The 27,086-nt window shown below is 38.6% G+C and overlaps 1 long non-coding RNA gene across 3 annotated transcripts in view; it reads right to left on the minus strand.

Annotated features, from left to right (window-relative positions):
• Window positions 1–26,330, minus strand: part of LOC111750916 (uncharacterized) — a 146,466-nt gene extending 120,136 nt beyond the window's left edge. Inside the window, exons 1-5 of one of the 3 annotated variants that reach the window (XR_010319346.1) lie at window positions 13,490–26,330; window positions 12,142–12,257; window positions 9,728–9,771; window positions 8,504–8,583; window positions 1,906–1,974 (exon numbers count right to left, since the gene is read on the minus strand). This is a non-coding gene — a long non-coding RNA (uncharacterized LOC111750916). Of the gene's footprint in view, window positions 1–1,905; window positions 1,975–5,434; window positions 8,584–9,727; window positions 12,258–13,489 lie in introns of all 3 variants that reach the window. The other 2 variants (XR_010319344.1, XR_010319345.1) reach the window with 2 other exon arrangements.
• Between the last annotated feature and the right edge of the window lie 756 nt (window positions 26,331–27,086).

Raw genomic sequence — 27,086 nt, forward strand, 5'->3', positions numbered from 1 at the left:
CTCAGTAAAATAGGAATGTAGGGAAATACACTCAACTCGATAAAGAACATTTACAAAAACCTATAGCTAACATCATAATTAATGATAAGAAAACTGGATTGTTTTCCCTTAAAACTTGGAAAAAAGCAGGGGTGTTCTCTCTCACCATTTCTATTCAACTTCATATTGGAAGTCCTAGCTAGCGCAATAAGACAAGAAAAGGAAATAAGAAGACACACAGATTGGGGAGGAATAAACAAAATTGTCTTTATTCATATATACATAATTTTTTATGTAGAAAATTTCAAAAAACTGGCAAAAGAAACTCCCAGAACTAATACGAGATTATAGCAAGGCCACAGGATACAAGGTTAATATGCAAAAATCAATTGCTTTCCTTTATGTCAGAAAAAACAATTGGAATTTGAAATTAAAAGCACAGTACTATTTACATTACCATTTAAAAATGAAATACTTAGGTATAAATCTAACAAAAATGTATAGCATCTACATGCAGAAGACTATAAAAACCTGATAAAAGAGATCTAAATAAATGCAGATAAATCATGTTCAGGAATTGAAAGAATAAATATTGTTAAGATTTAGATCTACCCAACTTAATTTATAGATTCAATGCAATCCTAGTCAAAATACCAGCAAGTGGATATTGGCAAAATGATTATAAGTTTATATGGAAAGGTTAAAAAAAAAAAAAAAAACCAGGAATACCCAATGCAATACTGAAGAAGAGCAAAGTCAGAGAACTGGTATTATTTGTCTTCAGTAGTTACTGTAAAGCTATAGTGATGAAGACAATGTGTTATTAGCAAACGAATAGACACATAGTTCAACAGGACACAATACAGAGTCCAAAAATAGACCTATACAAATATAGTCAACTAATCGTCAACAAAGGAACAAAGGCAATTTGATGGAGAAAGGACAGTCTTTTCAACAAATGGTGCTGGAAAAGCTGGAAATCATATACAGAACAAATAAATGAATCTAGACATAGACCTTACACTTCTTACAAAAAAATAACTCAAAATGAATCATAGACCTAAATATAAAATACAAAATTTCTGGAACATAACACAGGTGACCTTAGGTTTGGCAATAAATTTTTAGATACCACATCAAAAGTACAATCCATGTAAGAAAAAATTGATAAATTGGACTTTATTAAAATCAAAAACTTCTGTGTAAAAGACATTGCTAAGAGAATGAACAGGCAAGCCAGACTGAGAGAAAACATTTACAAAACAATATCTGATAAAGGGTTTGTATCCAAAATGTATAATGAGCTCATAAATCTCTAACATTAAGAAAGTAAACACTCCAATTAAATAATGAACAAATGATCTGAATAGACACTTCGGACAGTTTGGCAGTTTCTTACAAAGCTAAACATAGTATTAACATTGTTAAAACAAAAATAATATTAATCCAATAATAGAAATTGATTGTTTATTTAATATACGACTTACAAATTGGGGCAACATTTCCAACTACAGAATCAAAAATGTTCCAAAGAAGAAAGAACTTTCACAGATTTTTATACTCCATCTTATCATTAGTAATTATACATTGCCATGAAAAAGGGCCAGAATAGAACTGATAAAGGGATTTGTGGTCATACAAGTTTCCATACAGCATTGTCTTGAAAAACAATTAAAATAATTACTGATTGAGCTTAAATCATAGATTCTAGTCTGTCCTTTGGAATTGCTGTTTGTCAAAACACATGGGTAATTCTATAAAAGAACACAATGCCCAAGACAAACATAATTTACTCATTAAGCTAAAAGTTTTCTTAAGGCTTAAGGTTAAAAGGTTATCTCAGGGCGCCAGTTTGGGTGGATCATTTCAACCTCCATGGAATCCAGAAATCTGAATTCTATGGGAATTAAAAATTCCATCACTTACCATACTGTGCAGCAATTGCGTGCCTAGGCATTTATCCAGTTGAGTTGAAACTCACGTCCACACAAAAACCTGTATGTGAACGTTTAAAACAGCTTTATTTAGCTAAAATCTGGAAGCAACCATGATATTCTTCAATAAGTGAATGAAAAACAAACTATGATTCATCCGTAGAATAGATTACTATTAAGTGATAAAAAGAAATTACTTATCAAGCTATCACAAGACATTGTTGTGTGCCATCAAGCCAATTCCAACTCATAGCGACCCTATAGGACAGAGTAGAACTGCCCCGTAGTTTCCAAGGAGTGCCTGGTGGATTCGAACTGCCGACCTTTTGGTTAGCAGCCATAGCACTTAACCACTACGCCACCAGGGTTTCCATATAAGGTATATATATAAAAAAAAAAAAAGGTATAGAGGAACCTTAAATCCATATCGCTAAGTGAAAGAAGCCAGGCAGAAAAGTTATGTACTGTACAATTCCAGAAAAGGCAAAACTATAAAGACAGTAAAAAGATCTTTGGTTACTAGTAGTTTGGGGGAGGGAGGGAGAGATGAATAGGTAAAGCACAGGGGATTTTTAGGGCAATGAGTTGGAAATGACTCCATGGCAACAGGTTTGATTTTTTTTGGTTTGGAACTATTCTGTATGATACTGTAATGGTGGACACGTGATATTATGCAATCGTTAAAACCTATAGAACTTTACAACACAAAAACTAAACCTTAATATATTCGAATTTTAAAAAAAGGATTCAGGAAGTCTGGGTATCCCAGGAAAGACTACAGGCTGTGACAAGAGAATCCAATTGAAACTAATTGTATTACAAAGGTACATAACCTTTTTGAAGGGTATGGGGAAAAAGATGTTGACCTAAGTACCTTTGGTAATGGAGTTTGTAATACTAAAGATGCAAGGAACTCTACATAAGTATTATACTATATTTGTTAACATTGTTTCCCACAGAATTATACCTTAACAAATCCGATACTGCTATACATGTATAATGGAATTAAGTAATTAAGTAAATGGATAATGTTATAGATTGAATTGTGTCTCCCAAAAACATGTGTTATAAATTCTTATCTTTATGCCTGTGATAATGATCCCATTTGGGAATAGGATGTCTTTGTTATGTTAATGAAACAGGATTGGTGTAGTGTGTCTTAATCTCTTTTGAGATATAAAAGAGATTAAACAAGCAAGCTAGAAAGCAGAGACAGCAGAAGAGACATACCAAGCCATGTGAAGATTGCCCAGGAGCAGAAGCTCAGAGAGACAAGGACATTCTTCCAGAGCCAACAGAGAGAGAAAGCCTTCCCCTGGAGCTGGCACACTGAATTCAGACTTCTAGCCTCCTAAACTGTGAGAAAATAAATTTCTGTTTGTTAAGGCCACCCCCACTTGTGGTATTTCTGTTATAGAAGCACTCGATAACTGAAACAAATTTGATAACGAGAAGTGGGGGTGATGCTCTAACGGATACCTGAAGTGTGGAAGTGTTTTGGAATTGGGTAATGGGTAGAGGCTGGAAGAGATTTAAGTTTCCTAACAGTAAAGCCTAGATTGCCTTCAAGAGACTGTTGATGGAATTATGGATGTTAAAGGCAATTCTGGTGAGAACTCAGAAGGAAGTGAGAAGAGCTATAGAGAAAGTCTGTACCATTTTAGAGAATATGTATGGTGCCAGTAACAGAATGTTGCTAGAAACGTGTGTGTTGGATGTGCATCTGGTGAGGCTTTAAAAGAAAATGACGATCATGTGTTTAGACAATGGAGGAAGGGCAATGCTTTTCATGCAGTGGCAGAGAACTTGTCTGAATTATGTTCAAATGTTTGTTGGAAGGTATTGTAGTTATCTAGTGCTGCAATAACAGAAATACCAAAAGTGGGTTGCTGTAACAAAGAGAAATTTGTTCTCTGACAGTCTAGGAAGCTAGAAGTCGAAATTCAGGGCACCAGTTCCAGGGGAAGGCTTTCTTTCTCTGTCAGCTCTGGAGGGAAGTCTTTTACCATCAATCTTCCCCTGGTCTAGGAGATTCTCAGCACGGGGACCCCAAGATCAAAGGAAGCACTATTCTCCTGGCTCTTGTTTCTTGGTGATATGAGGTCCCCCTGTCTTTTTGCTGCTGCTTCTCGCTGTCTGAGGATGTCAAAGAAAATTCTGGTGAGGACTGAGAAGGAAGTGAGGAGAGCTGTTACACTGCAGACGGCTCAGATGCCAAGAATCAGCAACAGAAAACAGCAGCAGTCGAGAAATGGCAACAGCAGAACCAGGAGACTCAGCACGAGACAGCAATGGAGCTGACTCACAGTGCAAGAGAGCTGAGTTCCTTGGTGCAGGAGGCTTCCTGGCACAGTGGGGTACATTTGGGCACTCATTAGTGGAGCTAAGCTTGCCAACCCATGAGGCAAGAGAGCTGAGTGCCCTCCAGCGGAAGTTTACTGACAGAGTGGGGTGCCTCCAGGCACTCATCAGTGGAGCTAGAAAGTTTTAGAATACTTGCCCCAGCAAGGCAGATGTTGGTGGTGAGGCCTGAGAGGCTGAGAGGCCAAGGAACCAGGAGGCAGAAGCTGAAGAGAAAAGGAAGCAGAGCTGCCTCAGTCTCAGGGTAGGGCCACGCCTCTAGTGTCTCAAAGGGTAGAGTTGCCATTCAAATGAACTAGGATAATGGAGCCACACAAATTCGAGGGAGCCTTTCCAGTGGGCCTGGAAGACGGAGCTGAAGCCCAGGGCCGAGGGCCCTCCACTCAGAATATGGAGAATGTGGCCTATCTGGGGTGCAATGCCATTGTATAAATGGTCTCAGAGAACAGAGGATTATCTTCAAAACTGCAGGGCTAATGTAATGTGTTCTGCTGACTTGCTTGGTGCTTGTTATACCTTCTTTCCTTCCAGTTTCTCCCATTTGTAATGGAAATGTCTACCTTGTGGCTGCCTGTTACACCATTGTACTTTGAAACCAGATAACTTGTATTTTAGATTTCATGGATGAAGAGGAATTTTTGGATTTTGGACTTGGAGTTGATTAAAACTTTTGCTATGATATGATGGGATGAATGTGTTTTACATGTGGCAAGGACATTAATTTGGGGGGGGGCAAAGGGTGGAATGTAATGAATTGAATTGTTTCCCCCCAAAATATATGTTGTAAATCCTAACCTCTATGCTTATGGTTATAATCCCATTTGGAAATGGGTTGTCTTTGTTATGTTAATGAGAAGGATTAGTATAGGGTGTGTATTAAGTCTATTTTGAGATATGAAAGAGATTAAACAAGTGCAAGAAGCAGAGATTCTAGTATGGAAAGGGGGAAAAAGGATAACTGCAGTGGCGAAACCTGACAAACACTTTCTCACCCAGGTGATCAAGGTGAATATCAACAGTCACAATCATGTTGATAGTATGCTTTCTTGTTAATGACGTGATGAAAATGGCACTTTTCCTCCATAATTTTTCTCCCAAAAACCCATAATCAAGAGAAAAACATGAAATAAATTCCAAGAAAGAGATATTCTATAATATACCTGACCAGTGCTCCTCAAAACCCTTGAGGTCATTAAAAACAAGGAAATACTGAGAAACTGTCAAAGAGAAAACTGAGACAACACGACAACTACATGTAATGTAGTATTCCTGGATGGAATCCTGGAACAGAAAAAGGGCATTAGATAAAAACTAATGAAATCTGAATAAACTCTAGAATTTAGTCAATAATAATGTATCAACAATTGGTTCAATAATTGTAAGAAATGTACAATACTAATGTAAGATACTAATAATAAGGAAAACTGGGTGGTATGTGAAAACTCTGTACTTTCTGCTCAAAATTTCTGTAAATCTTAAACTGTTCTAAAAAATGAAAAATATGCAGTGGACACGTTTGTGTCTTTCTTTGGTTTTTTTTTTTTTTTTTTGAGAAATGGTTTATATTTACCTGTTGAGATTTATTATGACAGGAGATAAAGGAACTCCTATTACGATACGAGAAATTTAAAACACATGAACAAACTGCGGCAAAGATAAAATTCTGATTGCTTCAACTTTTCATATCACCCTAGAACAGTTTCTAATAAGCCAAAGAATTAGTGAAACTTTGTTCTGGAGACACCTGGTGAATACAATTTTGTTGTCTTGGTATATTTGAACAGCATTCTAACAGCAGTAAGGGTGCAATGAATTTTATAACTCTGTAAGGCTAACAAATGCTTAACTCACACAAACACTTAACAAAATTTTATAACACTAAAGAAACTTAACTTTTAAGGTGTTATAGCTTAATAAAAAAAAAGTCTTGCCCATAAAACCTAGGAATACACAGAAGAGCTCAGAGGACAAAAACAAAAGCCCATCATCATCGCACAACCCTAATTCCAGGACTTTTAAAACATAGCCACCACTGCTTATCAGAAACAAGGACATGGGCAAAATGCTGTGCATATTAAACTGCACACAGAAAAACCATCACCTCTTTAAGGACCTTAGCCAAACGCTCAGGCCGGAATCAGTTTCCTATAAAACTGGAGGTGCTAAACCTCTTTTCATCATCTATAAACTGGGATCAACTCCATGGAGTTATTGGAGGTTGTTCTAGGGTTCATTCATGTCATAGCATGTATCAGAACTTCATTTCTCTTTATGGCTGAACAATATTCCACTGTATAGAATACTAATGTAACAAATTAAATTATGTCCCCCCCCCAATTTTTTTTTTTTTTTTTTTTTTAGTTCAAATATGCTGTAAATCCTAATTTCTATATTTCTGGTTATCATCCCATTTGGAAATGGGTTTTCTTTGTTATGTTACAGAGGCCATATCAGTGTAGGGTGTGTTTTAAGCCAATGACCTTTGAGATACAAAAGGAGCAGATTAGGACAGCAGAGCAAGCAGAGATGGAGAGGATAGATGCCATGCAACACGAAGATCACCAAGGAGCCAAGGAATAAGGACCTTCTCCCAAAGTGAACTGAGATAAAGCCTTCCCCGAGAGCCAGCGCCCTGAATTCAGACCTCTAGCCTCCTAAACTGTGAGAAAATAAATTTCTGTGTGTTAAAGCCACCCACTTGTGGTATATTTGTTATGGCAGCACTAGATAACTAAGACAATTAAAAAACGTTAAACTTCAGTGTGCCAAAAAACACTGCAAATAGAAATCTTAAAAAGCAGGTAACAACATAGAATAAAATGATTGTGACAAATATGACAAAAGGTTAGTGGTCTTACCAACCAATAAGAAAGAAACCACCAACACCCAAAGGAGACAAGTGAGCAAAGCACACAATGACAAAGGAAACTATTCAATCATTAATGATCAAAGAAATGCAAATTTAAATAACTGGATGCCATTTCTCTCCTATCAGATTGGTGAAGACCCAATTCTGGATTTTCTTTTTTTAAATAATTTATTTTATTTTTGTTGTTGAGAATATACACAGCAGAACATACACCAATTCAATATTTTCTACATGTGAATTCAGTGTCATCGATGACGTTCTTCAAGTTGTGCAGCCATTCTCACCCTCCTTTTCCGAGTTGTCCCTCCCCCACTAATATAAACTCACTGCCCCCTAAGGTTCCTATATAATCTTTCAAGTTGCTGTTGTCAATTTGATCCTGTATAAATAGATCTTAGAAGAGAACAACGCTCAAGGCAAATGTTCTTTACTAGCTAAGCTAAACTATTGTTTGGTTTTAAGAAGACTTCGGGGAGTATTTTTAGTTTAAGGTTTAAAGATGATTTCAGGGCAATAGTTTCAGCGGCTCATTTCCCTTCAAGCTCCAGAAAGCCCAGATTCCATAAGAATTTGAAATTCTGTTTTGCCTTTTCCCCCCTTTTGATCAGGATTCTTCTATAGACTCTTTGATCAAAATGTTGAGTAATGGTAGCCAGGAAATATCTTTTTTTTTTTTTTGCTATTTCAACCATTTTTATGTGTACAATTCAATGGCATTAATTATGTATGTGCAACCATCACCACTCTGTGTTACCAAACTTTTTCATCACCCTTAACTACCACTAAAGCAATACCTCCTCATTTCCGCCTCCAGCCCACCCTGCTAACCACTGATAAAATTTGGTCTCATGTATTTGTCTATTCTGGACAGTTCATATAAATGCAATCATATACTATTTGACTTTTTTGAGTGTGACTTATTTTACTCAGCATAACGTTTTTAAGGTTTATCTGTGTTGTAGCACGTATCAGAACTTCATTTCTCTTTTTGGCTGAATAATATTCCATTGTGTGGATATACCACCTTTTGTTTATCCATTTACCTGTTGATGGACATTTGGGTTGTTTTCACCTTTTGGCTATTGTGAATAATGCTGCAGTGAACATTGGTGTACAAGTAAAAAAAAAAGGGGGGAATAAGTCTTATAGGCAATTCAGCAATTTTATTTAGGCAATCATTTCCCCAACAATTTTATGCACCATGAATTGAGGGCTGAATCGGATGGCTACCAACAGGAATCCCTCAACACCTTTTGAAACACCCTCCTCTGTCTTCTGGCTGGTTCCTCCATTAAGTTAAACTTTGGCACATAATAACAAATCTATATGTTTGAAAATTTTATTTTAGTAGGAATCTAACCTTCTGACATTTATTCCACCAAAGACTTGAAGACCTTCCTCAGTTTTCATTCAACTCCTTCTTCAGAAGAGCTTCACACCCTGAAAAAGATAAGTCATTTTTTCTTTGAAACAAGTGTTTTTAAAATTTTTAGAACTCTATCTTCACTTTGTTAATTAGAATGATTCAGAAAGATTGCATATTGGCTGCTCCATAAAGTTTTAACTCTTGATAATGTTTCTTCCAAAAGCAATAAGGAATATAATATGAAAATAATCTAAAAGAGAAATAGGAAGTCTACAATTCATTCAATTTGCCGATAAAGGTCCACAATCCTTCACTGGAAGGGCTTGAATGCCAGGTGTGTTTGGAAATTCAGCATTTTTTGGACTTTAGTAAAAGAATATGGTAATACACTATCATGTAATTCCCACAGCGGGGTCTAGAACAGCATCACAGAATAAAACTTATTAAGATTTTGCAGCAAAATGTTATGAATATTCACACTAAGTAAGATAAATAAAAATATACATAACCTCACGTCAGTTTAGGTCAGGTTTTGAAAATAAATACATTTTGGTGCCAAACTTATGAAAAGCTTTCACTTTATAGAGAATTTTACATTTTCAGAATGGCAGATGAGGCGATTGTGAATCTGTATCGCTGTGTCCTTTTTTCCTTACTACACTGAAGTCTTTCGAAACGGATTGAAACCCATGTCAGCCTGATGCATAAAAATAGGTTAAATTCTCTCCCAAACAATTTGCAACAAGACAAACTTCAAACATCTTTCCTTTAGTAATCCATTTTGATTGCTGAAGGTGTCCAATACTTGATAGCAGTATTTCCTTTGGGAGATAAGTAGTGTATAGACACACACTGATTTTTTTTTTTTAATTTGGGCTTCCTCCAAGTACAAGACTTTGTTTTAGTCTCTGTTGTAATTGTCTGCGTGCTTGTGCGTGACAACGTGTTGTTCCTGTGCTCCCCCAAGCATACAGTCTGTCAAGTTCCTCCTTGACAAGTTCCCCAGTGGGCTGATGTTTTGACAAGCATCTGATACGCTGTAGCTCTCAAAACCAGTGTCCTATTTGGTAGAGGAGTTAAGAGTGCCCATAGGTTTTATGGATCCCCTCTGGCCCTCCCCTACATTCTTTCTGAGATTTTCAGGGACAGGCAGGTTGAGGAACATTGTAGTAACAGACAGCTCTCCTCTCAGACCCTCAAATACTACTTTAAAATTACCTTGAATGTTCTTTCCCTTCAATTTTTTTCCAACAAAAGATCTCCTTCCCGATCAAGTTTTATCCATGCATGTATCATTGTCAGAAAAGATAAATGGCAAAATTATCACACAGAGGAATATTGAAACTCAAAGTTTTAATACTTTTAGATTCATGTCCTATTATTTCTCATGGGCTCTTTAATAAAGGCTGTAGATGAGACTCAGCATACCACAATGATCTGCAGTAAAATTCTGCTTGATTCAAATTCTGGATTTTCTACCTAATAAATGACCTTGAACAAGCTATATTACTGTTTTGTGCCTTAGTTTCTCACGTATATGTAGTAAGTACTCAATAATTGTTCATTATTATTATTAATATATATCTGAAAAGGATTCCTGGTGGCACAATTGTTAAGTGCTTGTCTGCTAACTGAAAGGTCAGCGGTTCAAACCCACCAGTTGTTCCGTGGGAGAAAGATGTGGCAGTCTGCTTCCTTGAAGATTTACAGCCTTGGAAACCCTATGAGGTAATTCTACTCTGTCTTATAGGGACGCTACAAGTCAGAATCAACTCAACAATGGGTTTTATATATCTGAAACTACCTAGAAAGCTCTATTCTGTATATAAAGCATAAAAGAAGAGAAATGTACAAAATACACTAATTAAAAAACACATCTCAAAACATAAGCTCCTCACAGTAACTCTCTGACTTCTTTTTATCTAGTATTATAAATTCATACATGATACCAATAATGACAGAACTTGTAAGTTACTTCTCTGATCATACACCTGTTTTTCACCATTTTCTTTTCTCCTGAATGTAAAATTGCAGCTGAGTGCATTAACCTTTTATAACCCCCAGGGACTCTGCTGGAATCACTATGGCAGCTTAAATACCACTACTGCTTGAAGGATCCAACTCCCCAGATTATGATTTTAACTGATTTGCAGTGAGGCTGGTACATTAGGATTTTTTAAAGCAACTCCAGTGATTCTAATGTGCATCCAGGATTGAGAACCCTGGTGGCATAGTGGTTAAGAACTTGGCTCTAACCAAAAAGAGAAGTTCAAATCTACTAGCCACTCCTTGGAAACCCTATGGGACAGTTCTACTCTGTCCTATAGGCTCACTATGAGTCAAAATTGACTCAATGACAATGAGTTTGGTTTTTTTTGGTTTGTCCTAGTGATCTTTATATATAATCAGCATTTTTTACTTCAGTCAAGAACCTTGAACTTAGCCCTAATTGTAACTGCATTTTATAGAACCCTGACCCCAGTATCTATTTTGGAAGTTTAGGGTACGAAAACCTTATTAAGACACAGTTGTTTTCGTTGTTGTTCTTAGGTGCCATCGAGTGGACTTCGACTCACAGCCACCCATACAGCACAGTAGAACTGCCCCATAGGGTTTTCTTGGCTATAATCTTTATGGAAGCAGATTGCCAGGTCCTTCTCCTGTGGAGCTGCTGGGAGGGTTCAAACTGCCAGCCTTTTGTTTAGTAGTCAAATGCTTAACCATCTGTGCCACCAGGACTCCTTATTAATAATCCTTTATATATTGGTAACGTATTGGTGCTATTTGTGCCATGATATTTTCTGTCCTCGTTACTTATATTTAAATCTTGTGCAAGGATGATAGCTCTTTGCTGCAGTACTTCCTCATATTTTCCCAACTAGAACTACTTTACTCATACCAACAATTTTGACCCCACTGAAACTCTAGGCTTGGGGATATCATACGCTAAGTGGCCCTTGTCTTGTGGCTGGTCAAGCTCTGTCCCTGGTTCCTAGGTCCCTGCCCTGAACTATGAGTCTTAGTAACTGGGCTTCTGCTTTGTTCCCTTATAGATGAGTACCCGGCACTCCCAGCAGCTGGAGTTTTTAACTCTTGAAAGCATTACTTCTTAGCTGGATGCCATGAAACCAAGCACCTGCCCACCTGGGCCTTTACCTACTACTTGGAATGCCATTGAGCATGGGTAATGTCCACTGATTGGAGCAAGGCTCTGGACCTGTCTCCTTTCTGGATCTGTATTTAAAAACATATCCCTATGTCTTTCTCAAATAGCCCATGCCTGATTGTGTGTGAATACAGTGCATTTCCACGACCCTGTGAATCTTTCTGAACTCTGATTGCTACGTTCTCCATATTCTTATTCACATGACATATGCATCTATGCTTTGGCCTAGTGATTCAACTTATGAATAAGTCCTAAGGAAACAACTGAACAGTTGACCAAATATATACATATAAGGACACAGATAGCAAACTGTTGAAACAGCTTTCTTTCTTGAACCATCCAGTCCCCAAGAATAACTTTTGTCAAGGCCACCAATGACTTCCATGTTGCTAAAACTAAAAGTAAGTTTTTGCCTTTGTTCTTAATTGACTTTCTTCTTACACAACTATAAAAATTGACTACTTACACCTTCTTGACACACTCTTCATTGGTTTTGCTACTCAACACGCTCTTGATTCTCCTCTTACCTTACCAGCCACTCTTTTTCTGTCCCTTTTGCTGATTCTTCTTCATCAGCATAACCTAGAAACATCGGAGTATCACAGGGTAGAGTCCGTGAACCTCTTCACTTTTATATTACCATCTCTCCCTATGATCTCATCTAATAAGATGGCTTTAAATATAGCTCTACAATGATGCCCTCAGTCCTGATTTCTCTAGCCCCACTATCTTTCCTGCGCTCCAGACCCATATATCCAACTGCCTGCCTGTCTGTCACCTAATAGATACCTCAAACATAGCATGTCTAAAATTGAACTCCCTCCTGCCAGCTCCACACATACCCATCTGTCATAAACCTACCACTTTCAGAGTCTTCCCATTTCAGTAAAAGGCAACTATGTATTTCCAGATGCTCTGATCAAAGCCTGAAGCCATTCTTTTTTAATTTTTTTAATAATTCATTTTGTTTTTGAGAATAACCCAACGAATATACATAGCAAAAAAACATACACCAATTTAACAGTTTCTGTGTGTACAATTCAGTGACACTGATTACATTCTTTGAGTTGTGCGACTATCCTCACCTTCCTTTTCTGAGTTGTTCCTCTCCTATTAAAACATCAACTCACTGCCCCCTAGGGTTCCTATATAATCTTTTGAGTTGCTGTTGTCAATATGATCCCATATAGATAGATCTTAAAAGAGTATAATGCTCAAGGAAGACATTCTTTAGTAGTTAAGCTAAACTATTGTTTGGTTTTAAGAAGAGCACGAAGGCATTCTTGACTTCTCTTTTTCAAGTACATATCCAAACCATCAACAAATTCTCTCAATTTTAACTTCAAAATATATCACAATCCTACCATTTCTCACCATCTCTGCCAACAGTGTTATCTCTCTACAGGATTACTGCAATATTCTCCTTACTGACCTCCCTACTACTACCTTGTATATTCTCAACAGAGTAGATGGAGTAATCTTTTTAAAACATACTTCCCCACTCTTCTCTGATTTCATCTCCTACATGCTCCCTCTCACCATTCTGTCCCATCTGCACTGGGCTCCTTATTGTTCCTTAAATATGCTAAACACTCTCTGCCACAGGGCCTTTGTACTTGCTATTCTGACTCCGTGGAACAATTTTCTTCCAGATATCCATGGCTCTTTCTTCAGTTGACTTATTATGGTGTTTTGTTCTTCTCCATACTGTTCTCTATTTATTACCATCTGATATACTGTCTTAGGCTGAATTCTCTAGAGAAGCAAAACCAGTGAAATGTATAGACAGAGAGAGAGAAAGAGAAATGGCTCACACAGTTATAAAGGCTGGCAAGTCCCAAGTCCATGGGTCAGGCATCAGGCTGGAGGCTTCTCCAGACTCATGTAGCTGCCGGGGCTGATGAACCCAAGATTGGCAGATCAGACAGCAGGCCGCTGAATCCAAGACTGGCAGGTAAGGTGACTGGCTGCTGGCTCATAGGCTGCAGAAGTCGACAAATCCCAGGATCAGCAGGCAATACAGCAGGTTGCTGGCTCAAGTCTCAAGAACTGGAGGTCAGATGATGACAAGCCAGATGCAGGATGAAGAGCAAGTATGCAAGCTTAGCCAGAACATCTATATACATACTGGATACAGGCCACACTCCTGAGGAAACTCCCCTTATAACTGATTGGGTGATCACATCAGATCACATCATGGAGGATGACTACATCATAACATAACTGCCAAACCACATCATTACGTAACTGCCAAACCACTGAGAATCACGGCCCAGCCAAGCTGACACACAACCTTAACCATCACATATGCTAAATATCTACTTGTTTATTTTTTGTGTGACTCTCCCCCACTAGGATATATGCTCCATTAGCACAGGGACATTGTTAGTTTTGTTCACGGTTGTATCCTGAGTGCCTAGTACAGTGTCTAGGATATAGAAGGTACTTAGTATTTTTTGACTGAATAAATAAACTGAAAATTATGTGAAATGTAAAACAACAGGAAATAAGGAAGAAGGTTTATTCTCCTCCATTGTTACCATATAACATTTGTCAATACTTCTTCCTAGAGCTGCATTGCCCAATATACATGTGGCTATTGAGTTCATCAAATGTGGCAAATTTAAACTGAGATGAGATGTAACTGGAAAATATACACTTGATTTCAAAGATGTAATATAGAAAAAATGTAAAATATCACATTAATAATTTTATATTGATTGCATATGAAATAAAATATTTTGGATATACTGGGATAAAGAAAAATTATTTTTAAAATTACATTCATCTGTTTCTTTATCACTTCTGTGTGGCGCAAATAGTTTGTTCTCAACTACTAACCTAAAGGTTAGGATTTCGAACCCACCTAGTGGTGCCACAGAAGGTAGGCCTGGTGATCTGATCCCATGAAGATTACAGCCAAGATAACCCTATGAAACAGTTCTACACTTTAACGCAGAGTACCGCTATGAGTCGGAATCAACTGGACAGCAACGGGTTTCGGGTTCTTTGTTTCTTTTTAGATATTAGATATTAAATGTGACAGTGCTGTTCTAACATATATCTTTTAAGGTTAAAAGTTAAAGACCTAATGTTATTCTTCTCAATTCATGTGACAGTTTTCTAATTGTACCCCAATATCTGTTGGCCCCTCTTTATGTGGTAGTAGTGCCTATAATTTTTAACTAAGTAGATAGATGAATGCCAGAATAAACACCACATTCCCCAGCCTCCCCAGCAGCTGGATAAGGCCCTGTGGGTTCGTTCTATGAATGGCATGTGGGAGGAAGTGATGTGTGTCTTTTAAAGGAAAGGAATGGCCCTTCCATTCCTCTTGCTTCGTTCATGCTACTGGCTGGAACTTGGACAAGGTGATAAACCACCTTTGACCTCACAAATGATAGCAAATGCCTAGGGACTGCAAAACAACAAGATAAAAGAAGACTGATCCTGATAACTGTGCAGATCATACTGTTCCAAGGAAGAGACAGAAAATTCAATCTTTTTCAAGCCACTGTTAATTTGTTGCAGGCAGTCAAAACAATTCAACTAATACAAGTCATTATTATAAAATATCAATTTCATGGTACATTCATAGAGTACATTTCAATTTTTCAAAATACATCTTAGTATCTCGTTTGATGTTCACAACAACCCCACCAGAACTGCAGAACAGATACTACTATCATGATTTATAGATGGGGAAACTGAGGCTTAAGGAAACTAACAGAATTGTTATATTAGATTACTAGAAAGTGAGATCCTGGAATTACTACCCAGGTTTCCTGATCTGTAATATAATGCTTTTAACACTATACAACCCTGCTGAGAAACGAACCCTGTATCACATGTGCAATAACAGCATATTGGACACTTCATCAGACCTTTTATAGAACAAGACAATTTAAATTTTTAATACTATTCTGACTTTCTGTATGAAGTATATTTAAAACTGGAGGTGGTTGTTGTGAGGTACCATCGAGTTGGCTCCAACTCATAGGGACCTCATGGAAAACGGAATGAAATGTTACTCGGTCCTGCACCATCCTCATAATAGTAGGTATGATTGAGCCCATGGTTGCAACCATTATGTCAATCCAATCATTGAGGGTCTTCCTCTTTTTCCCTGACCCTCTTCTTTACCAAGTATGATATCCTTCTCCAGATACTCGTCCCTCCTGATAACATGTCAAAGTAAGTGAGATGAAGTCTCATCATTCTCATCTCTAAGAAGCATTCTGGCTGTACTTCCTCCAAGACAGATTTTACATTCTTCTGACAGTCTATGGTTGTCTTAGTCGTCTAGAGCTGCTATAACAGAAAAACCACAAGAGGATGGCTTTAACAAACAAAAATTTATTCTCTCACAGTCTAGAGGCTAAAAGTTCAAATTCAGGGAGTCAGCTCCAGGGGAAGGGTTTCTCTCTCTGTCAGCTCTGGGAGAAAGTCTTTGCCATCAATCTCCCCCTTGTCTAGGAGTTTCTCAGCACAGGGACCCTGAGTCCAAAGGATGCACACCATTTCCAGCACTGCTTTCTTGATAGTATGAGGTGCCCATGTCTTTCTGCTCATTTCTCTTTCATATCTCAAGAGATTGACTTAAGATACAATCTTATCTTGTAAATTGAGTTCTGCCTCATTAACATAACTGATGCTAATCCTACCTCATTAACATCATAGAGGTAGGATTTACAACACATAGAAAAATCACATCAGATGAGAAAAACACAATACTGGGAATCATGGTCTAGCCAAGCTGACACACATTTCTGGGATATACAATTCAATCCATAACGATGGTAGTCAATATTCTTCGTCAACACCATAACTCAAAGGTGTTGATTCTTCTTCATTCTTCCTTTTTCATTGTCCAGCTTTTGCATGCATATAAGGCAATTGAAATACCATGGCTTGGGTCAGGTACACTTTAGTCTTCAAGGTTACATCCTTGCCTTTTAAGATTTTAAAGAGATTTTTTTGCAGCAGATTTGCCCAATGCTATATATCGTTTGATTTCTTGACTATTGCTTCCATGGGTGTTGACTGTGGATCCAAGTAAAATTAAATCCTCAACAACTTCGATATTTTCTCCATTCATCATGATGGTACTCACTGGTCTAGTTGTGAGGGTTTTTTTTTTTTATGTTGATTTGTAATCCATACTGAAGGCTGTAGCCTTCGATCTTCATCAGTAAGTGCTTCAAGTCCTCCTCACTTTCAGCAAGCAAAGGTGTGTCATTTGCAAATCACAGGTTGTTAATGAGTCTTCCTCCAATCCTAATGCTGTTAGGTATAGACAGCTAGATAGGCAGACAGACAGATTGATCGATCTATATGTATATAAAGAAATTGGGAAGACAGCTACCTGGCTAACTGACTAGAAGAAATCCATATTCATGCCCATTCCAAAGTTCCAAAGAATGGTGATCCAATGGAATGCAAAAATTATCAAATAATATCATTAATATCACACGCAAGCAAAATTTTGCTGAAGATAATTCAAAAACAGCTGTAGCCATACATTAACAGAGAACTGCCAGAAATTCAAGCAAGATTCAGAAGAGGATGTGAAACGAGGGTATCATTGCTGATGTCATATGGATTTGGCTGAAAGTAGAGACTACCAGAAAGATCTTTACCTGTGTTTTATTGACCATGCAAAGGCATCGACTATGTGGATCATAACAAATTATGGTTAACATGGCAAAGATTGGGAATTCCAGAACATTCAACTGTGCTCATGCAAACCTGTACATAGATCAAGACGCAGCTGTTTGAACATAACAAGGGGATACTGCATGGTTTAAATTAAGAAAAGGTGTGTGTTAGGGTTGTATCCTCACCATACTTATAACACTGGGGGATATGGGAGTAAAGACCAGGTTTTCCATACTCATGTCTTCCCTGGTACCCAGTACTCTCTCCAGGGGGCCATATCAGTGAAAAGAAACACAGGAATCGTACAGAAAATTCTCCGGGGCGAAGTAAGAACTTTGTATCATAGACAAAAGAGTAGATTACTAATACAATAAAAATAAAGTGTCATGACGTTAAATCACAACCAGCTGCAAGACTTAAAGATAAGGAAAATCAGAATTTTTTTCAATGACAGTATCATACTATTGGAATAAAATCATTGACATATAAAACACGGGTTTCACCTGGCTTTAAATTTAGCTATTTTCTTTTTCCATAGACAATATATTATAATTTTAAAAGAGAAAGCACAGAAAAAAATTTAAGTACATCAAATTATTTTAATGTAGCATTAAATGCAACTCTACGAATCTCTGCAACACATATTTCTTATTATCCTGTGTTTTAGTAAGAGGTCGATTGTAGTTTTGATGTTGTGAAAACAAAATTCTTATTTTAACAACTAAGGTAGTGGAAGTCCCCATACTGCTTTCTACTTAGCATCACAACCTGTATTCAGATCCATGCTCAGGAAGAAATCTATGGTTGAGTTTTTGCTCATTCAGCTTCAGCCCTTCCTTGCTAAGACTGCCAATAAGGTAGCTACTGCAATAGCGATTTGTGGGATGGAAGCATTGGTCTATAAGAAATTGAATTAAGAACAATTCATTTTACACAATATCCAGTCATCAAGCAAAATAACTCAATCTCTATCAACCCATGACGGAAGTGAAAATGCTTGAATTCCTTTAGGAACAGAAATGTAGTCCTTCTCCATCTACCTGTTATTTGAACAAGTTTTTAATCTGTAAAAATTGTATGCAAATAATTATGCCGGATTTTAGTTGACTTTCTAAAATCATTCCTTTTTTTTTTTTAATTCACAGTTCTGCATTCAAGCAGAACTCATATACTTCCACAAATTACATCAAAGTTAATAAAACCAGAACAGCTTAACAATGAATTAAATACCAATTTCCACACTGAACAGGCCAAAAACCTTGGAATTATTATTGACATCTGCCCCTCTTTCATCCTCTATATCCAATCAGCAGCTTAGTCTTGACAATGCTCCTAAATTCCTCTGTCGTCCATCAATTTGCCATCATCACTGCCACCGCCTTAGTCTGAGCCGCCATCACCTCAGTAACTGGACTACTACAATAGATTCTCCATGTTTCTCCACGTCTGCTCTTGCTTTCCCTCTATACCGCCCACAGATACTGCAATGTCCTTTTAAAACATTAACTATACCCAACAGAAATCCATACATACACTATGTTCACCAAGTAACACATGCAGAAACAGTCCTTGCAGCATTGTTTGTAATAACACCAATGCGTACACAACCCAAGTGTCCATTACAGTGGAAAAGATGCACTGGAACCCTAGAAGCAACAGAGCTAAAATGTGCAGCAATGTGAATAAATCTCATAGACATGATGTTGAGAAAAGTAAATCAGAAACCAAAAACTACATACTTTATAATTCCATATACAGAAAGTTCAAAATTGATGTGTGAAGGTTGGAAGTCAAGATACTGGTAACCCTGGGGAAACAGAGATAATGACTGAGGGAATTCTGGAGTGCTGGGGCTTCTGTTTGTTGATTTGGGTACTGGTTACACGGGTGTGCTGACTTTGTGAAAATTCACCAAGCTGCACACTTATAATTTGTCTCTGTTCTCTACATATGTTATACTTCAACAAAAAGTCTACTTAAAAATGAAAACACTAATCTGATCATTCATGTTCCTATTAACATTATCTCAGGACTGAAGGTCCACATAATTAACATGGCCTTTAAGACCCTTTACAATACCACCCTCTTTCTGTGTGTTTTTGGTTTCCTCAAATACACCATGACCTTTCCACCTCGAGGCCAGCACAAATACTGTTCCCTCTACCTGGAGTCTCTTTCCCTGCCGTTTGCCTGGTTAACTGCTTCTCACCTTTCATATCTCAGCTTTAACTCATTTTCACAGTGAGGCTTCCCACCTTCATGGCGCTTGTCACCTCTCATCTCCTTCTCTCCCTCTCCTGTCTCCTTTGTGGCATTTGTCACCTCTCATCTTCTTCCCTCCCTCTCCTGTCTCCACTCCTTCCCCTCCCTTATCCCCCTTCTCTCTTTTCTCTCATTCTCTCTCTCTCTCCCTTCAATTAACTGCCCAAGAAGTCACCAACGCCATTAAGAAGGAAGTTCACTATCGCCTTCTTGAGGTTTTGCCCTAAATTGTCCAGGCACACTGCAGCTTAAAAAAAAAGCTTAATCAGTCCAAAAGGTGATTAGTTTGTATAGCCAGCCAATGCATCACTTCTCACTGTTGGCATCACTACACAGGACTGGTCCTAAAGACTTCGATGGATAAAACGTGTCCATAGCAGCTGCCTCATTCTTGTTGATTCAGGTTTTACAGAATTTAACAGTGTCCCAGACAGGGTTTACCCTCACGTGCAGAGCCATCATTTCCCAAACCATCACACCATGCTGCAACTTCTGGTAACTGTGCTGGTCTTTCCCACGTACTATTAGTCCCCAGTTTGTGGCAGCCCACAAGTCAAATTCAGTCTGCAGATGTGTTTTATTTGACTCAAACAATGCTGGTTTTTTGTTTTTTTTTCTTGTTTGTTTTAAGATTGACTTCTAAATGCTAGGAGATTTCACATAAAGATATAGAGTTATAGCTTCTCCAGAAAATTGGAAGAGCTTCCAAAACTGGGCTCACATTCTCAAATGGGAAAAATGGGCTGAAGCAGAACAGCAGCTGCTCCTTTAGACGAGGCACACGCCCTCCAGTTTGCCACCGTCCCTGCCACCCCCTGGTGGCGTCCTACCTTGAAGTCAAGTGTCAGTTGCTACTTATCCCTACGGCTGCACTGTTATTTTTCCTTTTGAAGAGTCAAGAGGAGTGAGCTATTTCTTTACACATGTTTACACATGTCTCTTACATGGGAGAATGAAAGATAGACCAAGCATCTGTGTTTGAATAAAAATGTGAAAAGTATATTTATTTCAAGATGTGGAAACATTCCTCCTATGCTAAGTACACAAAAACTATCTCAATCAAAAGATGACAACTTCAGGCATGATCATGACACAATCACAGAAGAAAGCAAGAATTATAACCAATAAACTCATAAAGTTTGTGATAAAAACTTAATGAACTAAAAAAAGACTAAAATTTCAACTGAGTTTGGTTTTTTAATACGAACAAAGTACAGCATGTGAAACCTATGAAATATTAAATAAACTAATTGTCCAAGCATCAATATCTTTCATGGATTATTAATTCATTTTTTAAATGTGCCTACTTTTTTTTTTTTTTTTACTGACTAAAGCAGAAATTGCGTCCTGAACAGAAACAAACTTCTCTAATTATAAGACTCCCAGAACCTGAAGGTTAAGTTATGTGAGATCATGTGTAGAGTTCATCACATCAATAAAGGAATCAGAGTGTGCAAGCAATGTCCCTCTCCCCCCTCCCCAAAGGCCTTGTTGTATTCTAAAGCCAAGGTAACTGTTATTCTCTCATTTTACCTTTGCATAACTAAGAGGCCTCTGAAGATCTGCTCCAAGGTGACCTCGTATCCCAGACCAGGAGCTGACACTTTCCATGCATTCAGGAAAAAAAAAGTTGCCATTATCACAATGGTAATTAAATGAAAAGAAAAAAAAATTTTTTTAATTTTTTTTTTTTTTAATGACTACCTGTGAAATTAGTTGTTTAATCTGTATCTCACCTAACCACACTGAAAGTTCTGTAAAAGTCAAAATCCCTTCTACATTGTTCACTTTTGTATGCCCAGGAGTCCTGGTGGCACAGTGGTTAAGAGTTTAGCTGCTAACTGAAAGGTGGGCAGATGGAATCCACCAGCCACTCCTTGAAGCCCTATGGGGCAGTTCTACTGTGTCCTGTAGGGTTTCTATGAGTCTGAATCAACTTGTTGGCAACAGGTTTGACTTAGTTATTGTAGCCCCGGGGTGCAATAAATATTCAGGGATGAAGTAGGTTTATTAGGCTAAGGCTATGTAGCTAGAGAGAGACAAGATCAAAAGGATGGTTCAAATCTTATATTTGGAATTTCCTGCTACTGTGAGTTGTACACACCTCCCCAAGATTCTTGAAATTAAGACTCTCTCACCCAGCCATTCACCAAGGCTCTAAGCAGACCACTATCAATGGCCCAGCTGCCAGCAGATAAAAATCTTTGACCCCTTTCAGTGGGCACACAGAAACAGATTTTAACAGCTATCTTAACCAAAAACAATCTGTTTCCATGAAGTCAATTCCAACTCATCGTCCTACAGGACAGAGTAGAACTGTTCCAGAGGGTTTCCATAATCTTTACGGAAGAAGACTACAGCATCTTTCTCCCACCGTATGGCTGGTGGGTTGGAACCAGTGATCTTTTGGTTCACAGCCGAGAGCATAACCACTGCACCACCAGGGCTCCCGTAACAACTGTCCTGAGTGAGTAGAAATGCTTCCTTTGTGCTGGCCTGCCTCTGTATGGTAGATACCCTTCAAGATGGTCCCTGATAAGCCCCGCTTCCTGGAATTCACACTTTTGTGTAGTCTCCTCCACATTTTACTAGGATTGGTCTGTGTAGCCAATAAATAGCATATGTCAGAAGTGATGTTATGGTACTTCTGACATTAGGTTATTGAAAACACTGCGGCTTCCACCTTGGGCAATCACTCTCTCTCTCCCTTAGATCACTCATTCTGGGGGAGGTAAGCTGTCCTGTTGTGAGCAGCCCTATGTGGAGGTCCCCACATTGAGGAGCTGAAATCTCCAGACAACAGTCATAATAGAACTGAGGCCTGCCAACAACAACATGGGGAACTTGAAAGCAGATTTTCTGATCCCAGTCAAGCCTGGCCAACAACTTGCTGCAACCTCAAGAAGAAACGCTAAGCCAAAATCACCCAGCTAAGCCACTCCTATATTTCAGACCCTCGAAACATTGTTAGATAATAATTGTTTGTTGTTTTAAGCTGCTAAATTTTGAGACTGTTTGTTACACAGCAATTGATAAATAACACACTCTGGGAATGATTTTAAAGCACAGCCCTTTCAAAGTGGTAGCCCTATTTGAACCCCTAAGCTAGTGGTACTCAGTGGTGCTGTATTATCTAATATTTCTTGTGATTGCCTTATATCCCCCAAAAGACTTAAGCTTTTTGTGGGAATGAATACTATACAACTAAAATAGCACAGTGTCAAGTACACAGTAGGCACCCTATAAACACTTGCTTCATTTCTTAAATTACATTATCACAAAGCATACGACTGCATGTTTATTCACCTTGATGCAGTTAGAAAATTACTCAGCGTACTATGAACTAAGTTAAAAAGAATAATATACACACTTCTCCCTGAAGAACTGACTCCAAACACCATTCAAATTCTTTGACACAAGTGACGTTTCCATTAAAATAAGGCCTCTGACAAGGACCTCTGACCTCTACAGCTTTGGTTTCTCTTCCTTGTAGCCAGATGTGACAGGAAAATGTTAGCAGAGGAGAAGCGTCAGCGTGAAAGAAAAAGGCACAGATGGAAGAATGTGACAATTAACATGAAATATGGAGGAAGTGGAAACCCTGGTGGTGTAGTGTTGAAGTGCTACAGCTGCTAACCAAAGGGTCGGCAGTTCAAATCCGCCAGGCGCTCCTTGGAAACTCTACGGGGCAGTTCTACTCTGTCCTATAGGGTCACTATATGGTCACTATGGGTCGGAATCGACTCGACGGGACTGGGTTTGGTTTTGGTTTTGGTATTGATGAAGTTGAATTATCACAAAAAGAAATACCTAGGGCAAAAGACATCAAGAAATCTCAAACACCATGTTAAAAGTATCCTAACACAACCAAAAAAAAATTGGAAACTTTTCTGTGTTTAGACCCAATGCTTAGGTATTCTTTTTCAGGAAAAGTCTATCTTCAAAGCTTCGTTTAATGTGTATTTCTAACAAGATTTAAAAAAAAAAAAAAAAATAGGCAATATGCTGTTTAAACTGGGCCACCAAAGGAAAACTTTTAAGTTTACAAAGCAAGAATTTATTAAAATGCTTTAAACTGTTCTGTGATGTTGTCATGGACTGAGTTGTGTCCCTCAAATATATGTGTATCAATCTGGTCAGCCCACGATTCCTAGTATTGAGTGATTCCCCACCATTTTGTCATCTGATGTGATCTTCCTATGTGTTGTAAATCCTACCTCTATGATGTTAACGAGGTGGGGTACGCGGTAGTTACATTAGTGAGGCAGGACTCAATCTACAATACTGGATTGTGTCTTGAGCCAATCTCTTTTGAGATATAAAAGAGAGAAGCGAGCAGAGGAGAGACAGGGGGACCACATACCACCAAGAAAGCAGCAGCAACGGGAGCAGACTATGTCCTTTGGACCCAGGGTTCCTGTGTGGAGAAGCTCCTAGTCCAAGGGAAGATTGATAAGAAAGACCTTCTCCAGAGCCGACAGAGAGAAAAAGCCATCCCCTGGACCTGACACCCTGAATTTGGACTTCTAGCCTACTAGACTGAGAAAATAAATTTCTCATTGTTAAAGCCATCCACTTGTATTTCTGTTATAGCAGCACTAGGTAACTAAGACAGATGGATAGCTGATTTTTTTCAATTGATAAATTTTAACTAGCAACAATAGACTTCTTAGATGACAGTCTGTCTTTTGGTGGCTAAGTGTAAGCAGCTCTATAATGATTTTCATCACTAGAATATGACTCTACGTGTGAACAAAATGATTAGATTTCATATTAGATTTATGACATTCCGTGATTTAAATTATAAAATCTAAATCTTTGGAATATCATAAGAAATGCCAGTGGCTGTTAAATCTAGAACAATTTTGATGAGATGTAAGATATTTGCATTGTCTTAAAAAGCTCATCATTTAAGATTGCTTATTAAATGCAAGGAGAAAATACAGTAAACATATCATTGAGAAACTGGACCACACCTTGATCATCACCAAAGAAGAACGAACAAAGAAATCACATGCCTCCAGATGTAATGCTTTAAGGACACATCACTTATGGACAGGTAATCTCTGACTTACAGCAGGGTTCCGTCTGGATGACTCCATCATAAGTTGGATCTGATATAAGTTAAAGGCTTTTTTTTTTTTTTTTAGTTTTCATTATTATTGCCTTTTATTATCGGTATCTGTAAATCCATTTCTTTGTCTTCGGGGGTTGGAAACATTACATATAAACTTAAGATATATTTTAACATTGTATGTAATACATATTACTGATAAGATGTACAAAAAACAAAAAAAGACATTCATTAAGTGTGGTTCATCGCAGCTTGAATATGTTATAAGTCGGGGACTACCTGTAGTATTCCTATCAGGCATCCTTCCTGAATTTAATCTTGGAGAAATATCTGACAAACCCAAAATGGGGAACATTCTACTTAAAAGAAGGGGACTGTAGTCTTAAAAAAATTTGAAGTCATAAAAGGCTGAGGAACTCTTCCAGCTAAAAAATATGAAAGAGTCGTAACTCTTGATTGAATGAATATATGATCCTTGAATGAATCCTGTACTGGAGGGGAAATAATGCTATCAAGGGCATTACTGAGTAAATTGTCAAAATTGGAAAATGGACCATAGATTAAAGTGTTAATATCAATGTTAAATTTACTGATGTCAATAAATGTACTGTGTTATGTAAGAGAATATCCCTATTTTTATCCAATACACCCTGAGGTACTACGACAATGATGTATGCAACTAACTCTCAAACGACAGGAAAAATTTGTTGTGTATTTGGAGAGAGGGAGAGAGGGGAAGAGTTATCAAATGTTAAAACATTTAAATGTTAACAATATGTAAATATTAGCAATGTGAAAATATATTAACACTAAGTAAATCTGACCAGGGTGTATATGGGTGTTCTTCGTGCTTTTCTTGTACATTTTCTGTAAATTTGAAATTATTCCCATAAAAAATTTAAAAATTAGACCAGGGGGCCAAGATGGCTGACGAGGTAGAAGCTACCTCGGATCCCTCTTGCAACAAAGACTTGGAAAAACAAGTGAATCGATCACACACATGACAATCTACGAACCCTATCAAACACAGATCTAAAGAGTTGACCTGAGTGACAGAGACTGAGAACGAACAACCACGGGGAAGCAGCGACTGTTTTCAGAGCCTGGAGCCAGCGTCCCAGTCAGAAAACCTTGGCGCCGCGCTTTGGACTAGGCGCAGGGGAGCTGAGCACGGCATCCTAAGACAGCGCAAACACGGGGCACAGTCCTAGCCCCCTGAACTGACCTCGGGGGAAGCCCAGCCAGTGCACGCAGGCAGCGCAGCAACGCAGCTGAAAGGAGGAGAAGTTGCCGGGAGGCAGCGACTGGTTTTGGAGCCAGGGGTGTGGCGTCCCAGCCGGGGAATCTTGGCACTGGACTTTGGACTGGGAGCAGAGGAACTGACCACGGCTTCTGAGACAGCACAAGCACAGGACGCGGGCCTGACCCTCGGGGGCAATCTCTACCCAGCCCGGGCACACAGTCGACACGCCCCTCGGGAATCTCACATAAAACAGTCATCCCCAGCAAGATAAGTAACTTTGTCTATATTCTGGGGTGCTACTCTCTCCTATTTACCTGAACCCTCCCCTCCCCTTCCCAGACAACTTCATTAACATTGGAATTTCCTGAGCCAGAGAGTGAACTGCACTGCGGTTTTTCTTTCTGTTCTTTTTGGGTTTTTTTTTTTTTTTTTTTTTTTTGGGTCTTTTCCTAACCCATTCTCCTGGCCTGAGAGAAGCAGCTACAAAAAACCCAGGGACCAAAAATCCTTCCCTAATTTTTTTTTTAATTGGACTAAAAACACAGAACCAGCTCCAGCCAAGCATATGTGATCCACAGTCTTGGGCTTTCATCCCTACAGGGAACGAGGTGGCCATTATAATGCAAAGGCATTTCTTACAGAGATCTGGCTGTAACTGTTTTAGCCCATTACTGGAAAGAAAAGTTTCCCAGGTCTGATATCTCTGCGTATTCAACAGAGCCCTCACTGACCCACAACAGGGAACTGAGGGCTGAAGCTCCCCCCAGACCACCTAGCCCCTGCCTTAGGGGTCTAAGGAGGGTGACACCCACCAATCTGTAGAGGTACTTGCATTGGGGGCCTAAGGTACAGCTGCAGAGCCCACCCACTAAAGTGCTTTAGGAATAGAGACACACCTACCTCACTGGCACTTGGGGGAAGCCTGTCAGCATCCTGCTGCCCCTGAAGTGTGAAACCCGGCTGCTACTAGAATCTGGTGCACACAACTATCACCACTACTTCTATAGGTGGATAGGTGACAGTCTGCACCACACACTTGGTGACACAAAATCAGATTCTACTCGAGAATAGTGAATGGACCCTTGGGCTTATATATCTGGTAACAGCCCAAGCCAGCTGGTAATAGGACACCAGTGATTCAAGGAATACAACAATCAAGACAGCACAATCTAGT

This window comes from Loxodonta africana, chromosome 25 (assembly GCF_030014295.1).
Source record: "Loxodonta africana isolate mLoxAfr1 chromosome 25, mLoxAfr1.hap2, whole genome shotgun sequence".
Classification (NCBI taxonomy): Eukaryota; Metazoa; Chordata; class Mammalia; order Proboscidea; family Elephantidae; genus Loxodonta; species Loxodonta africana.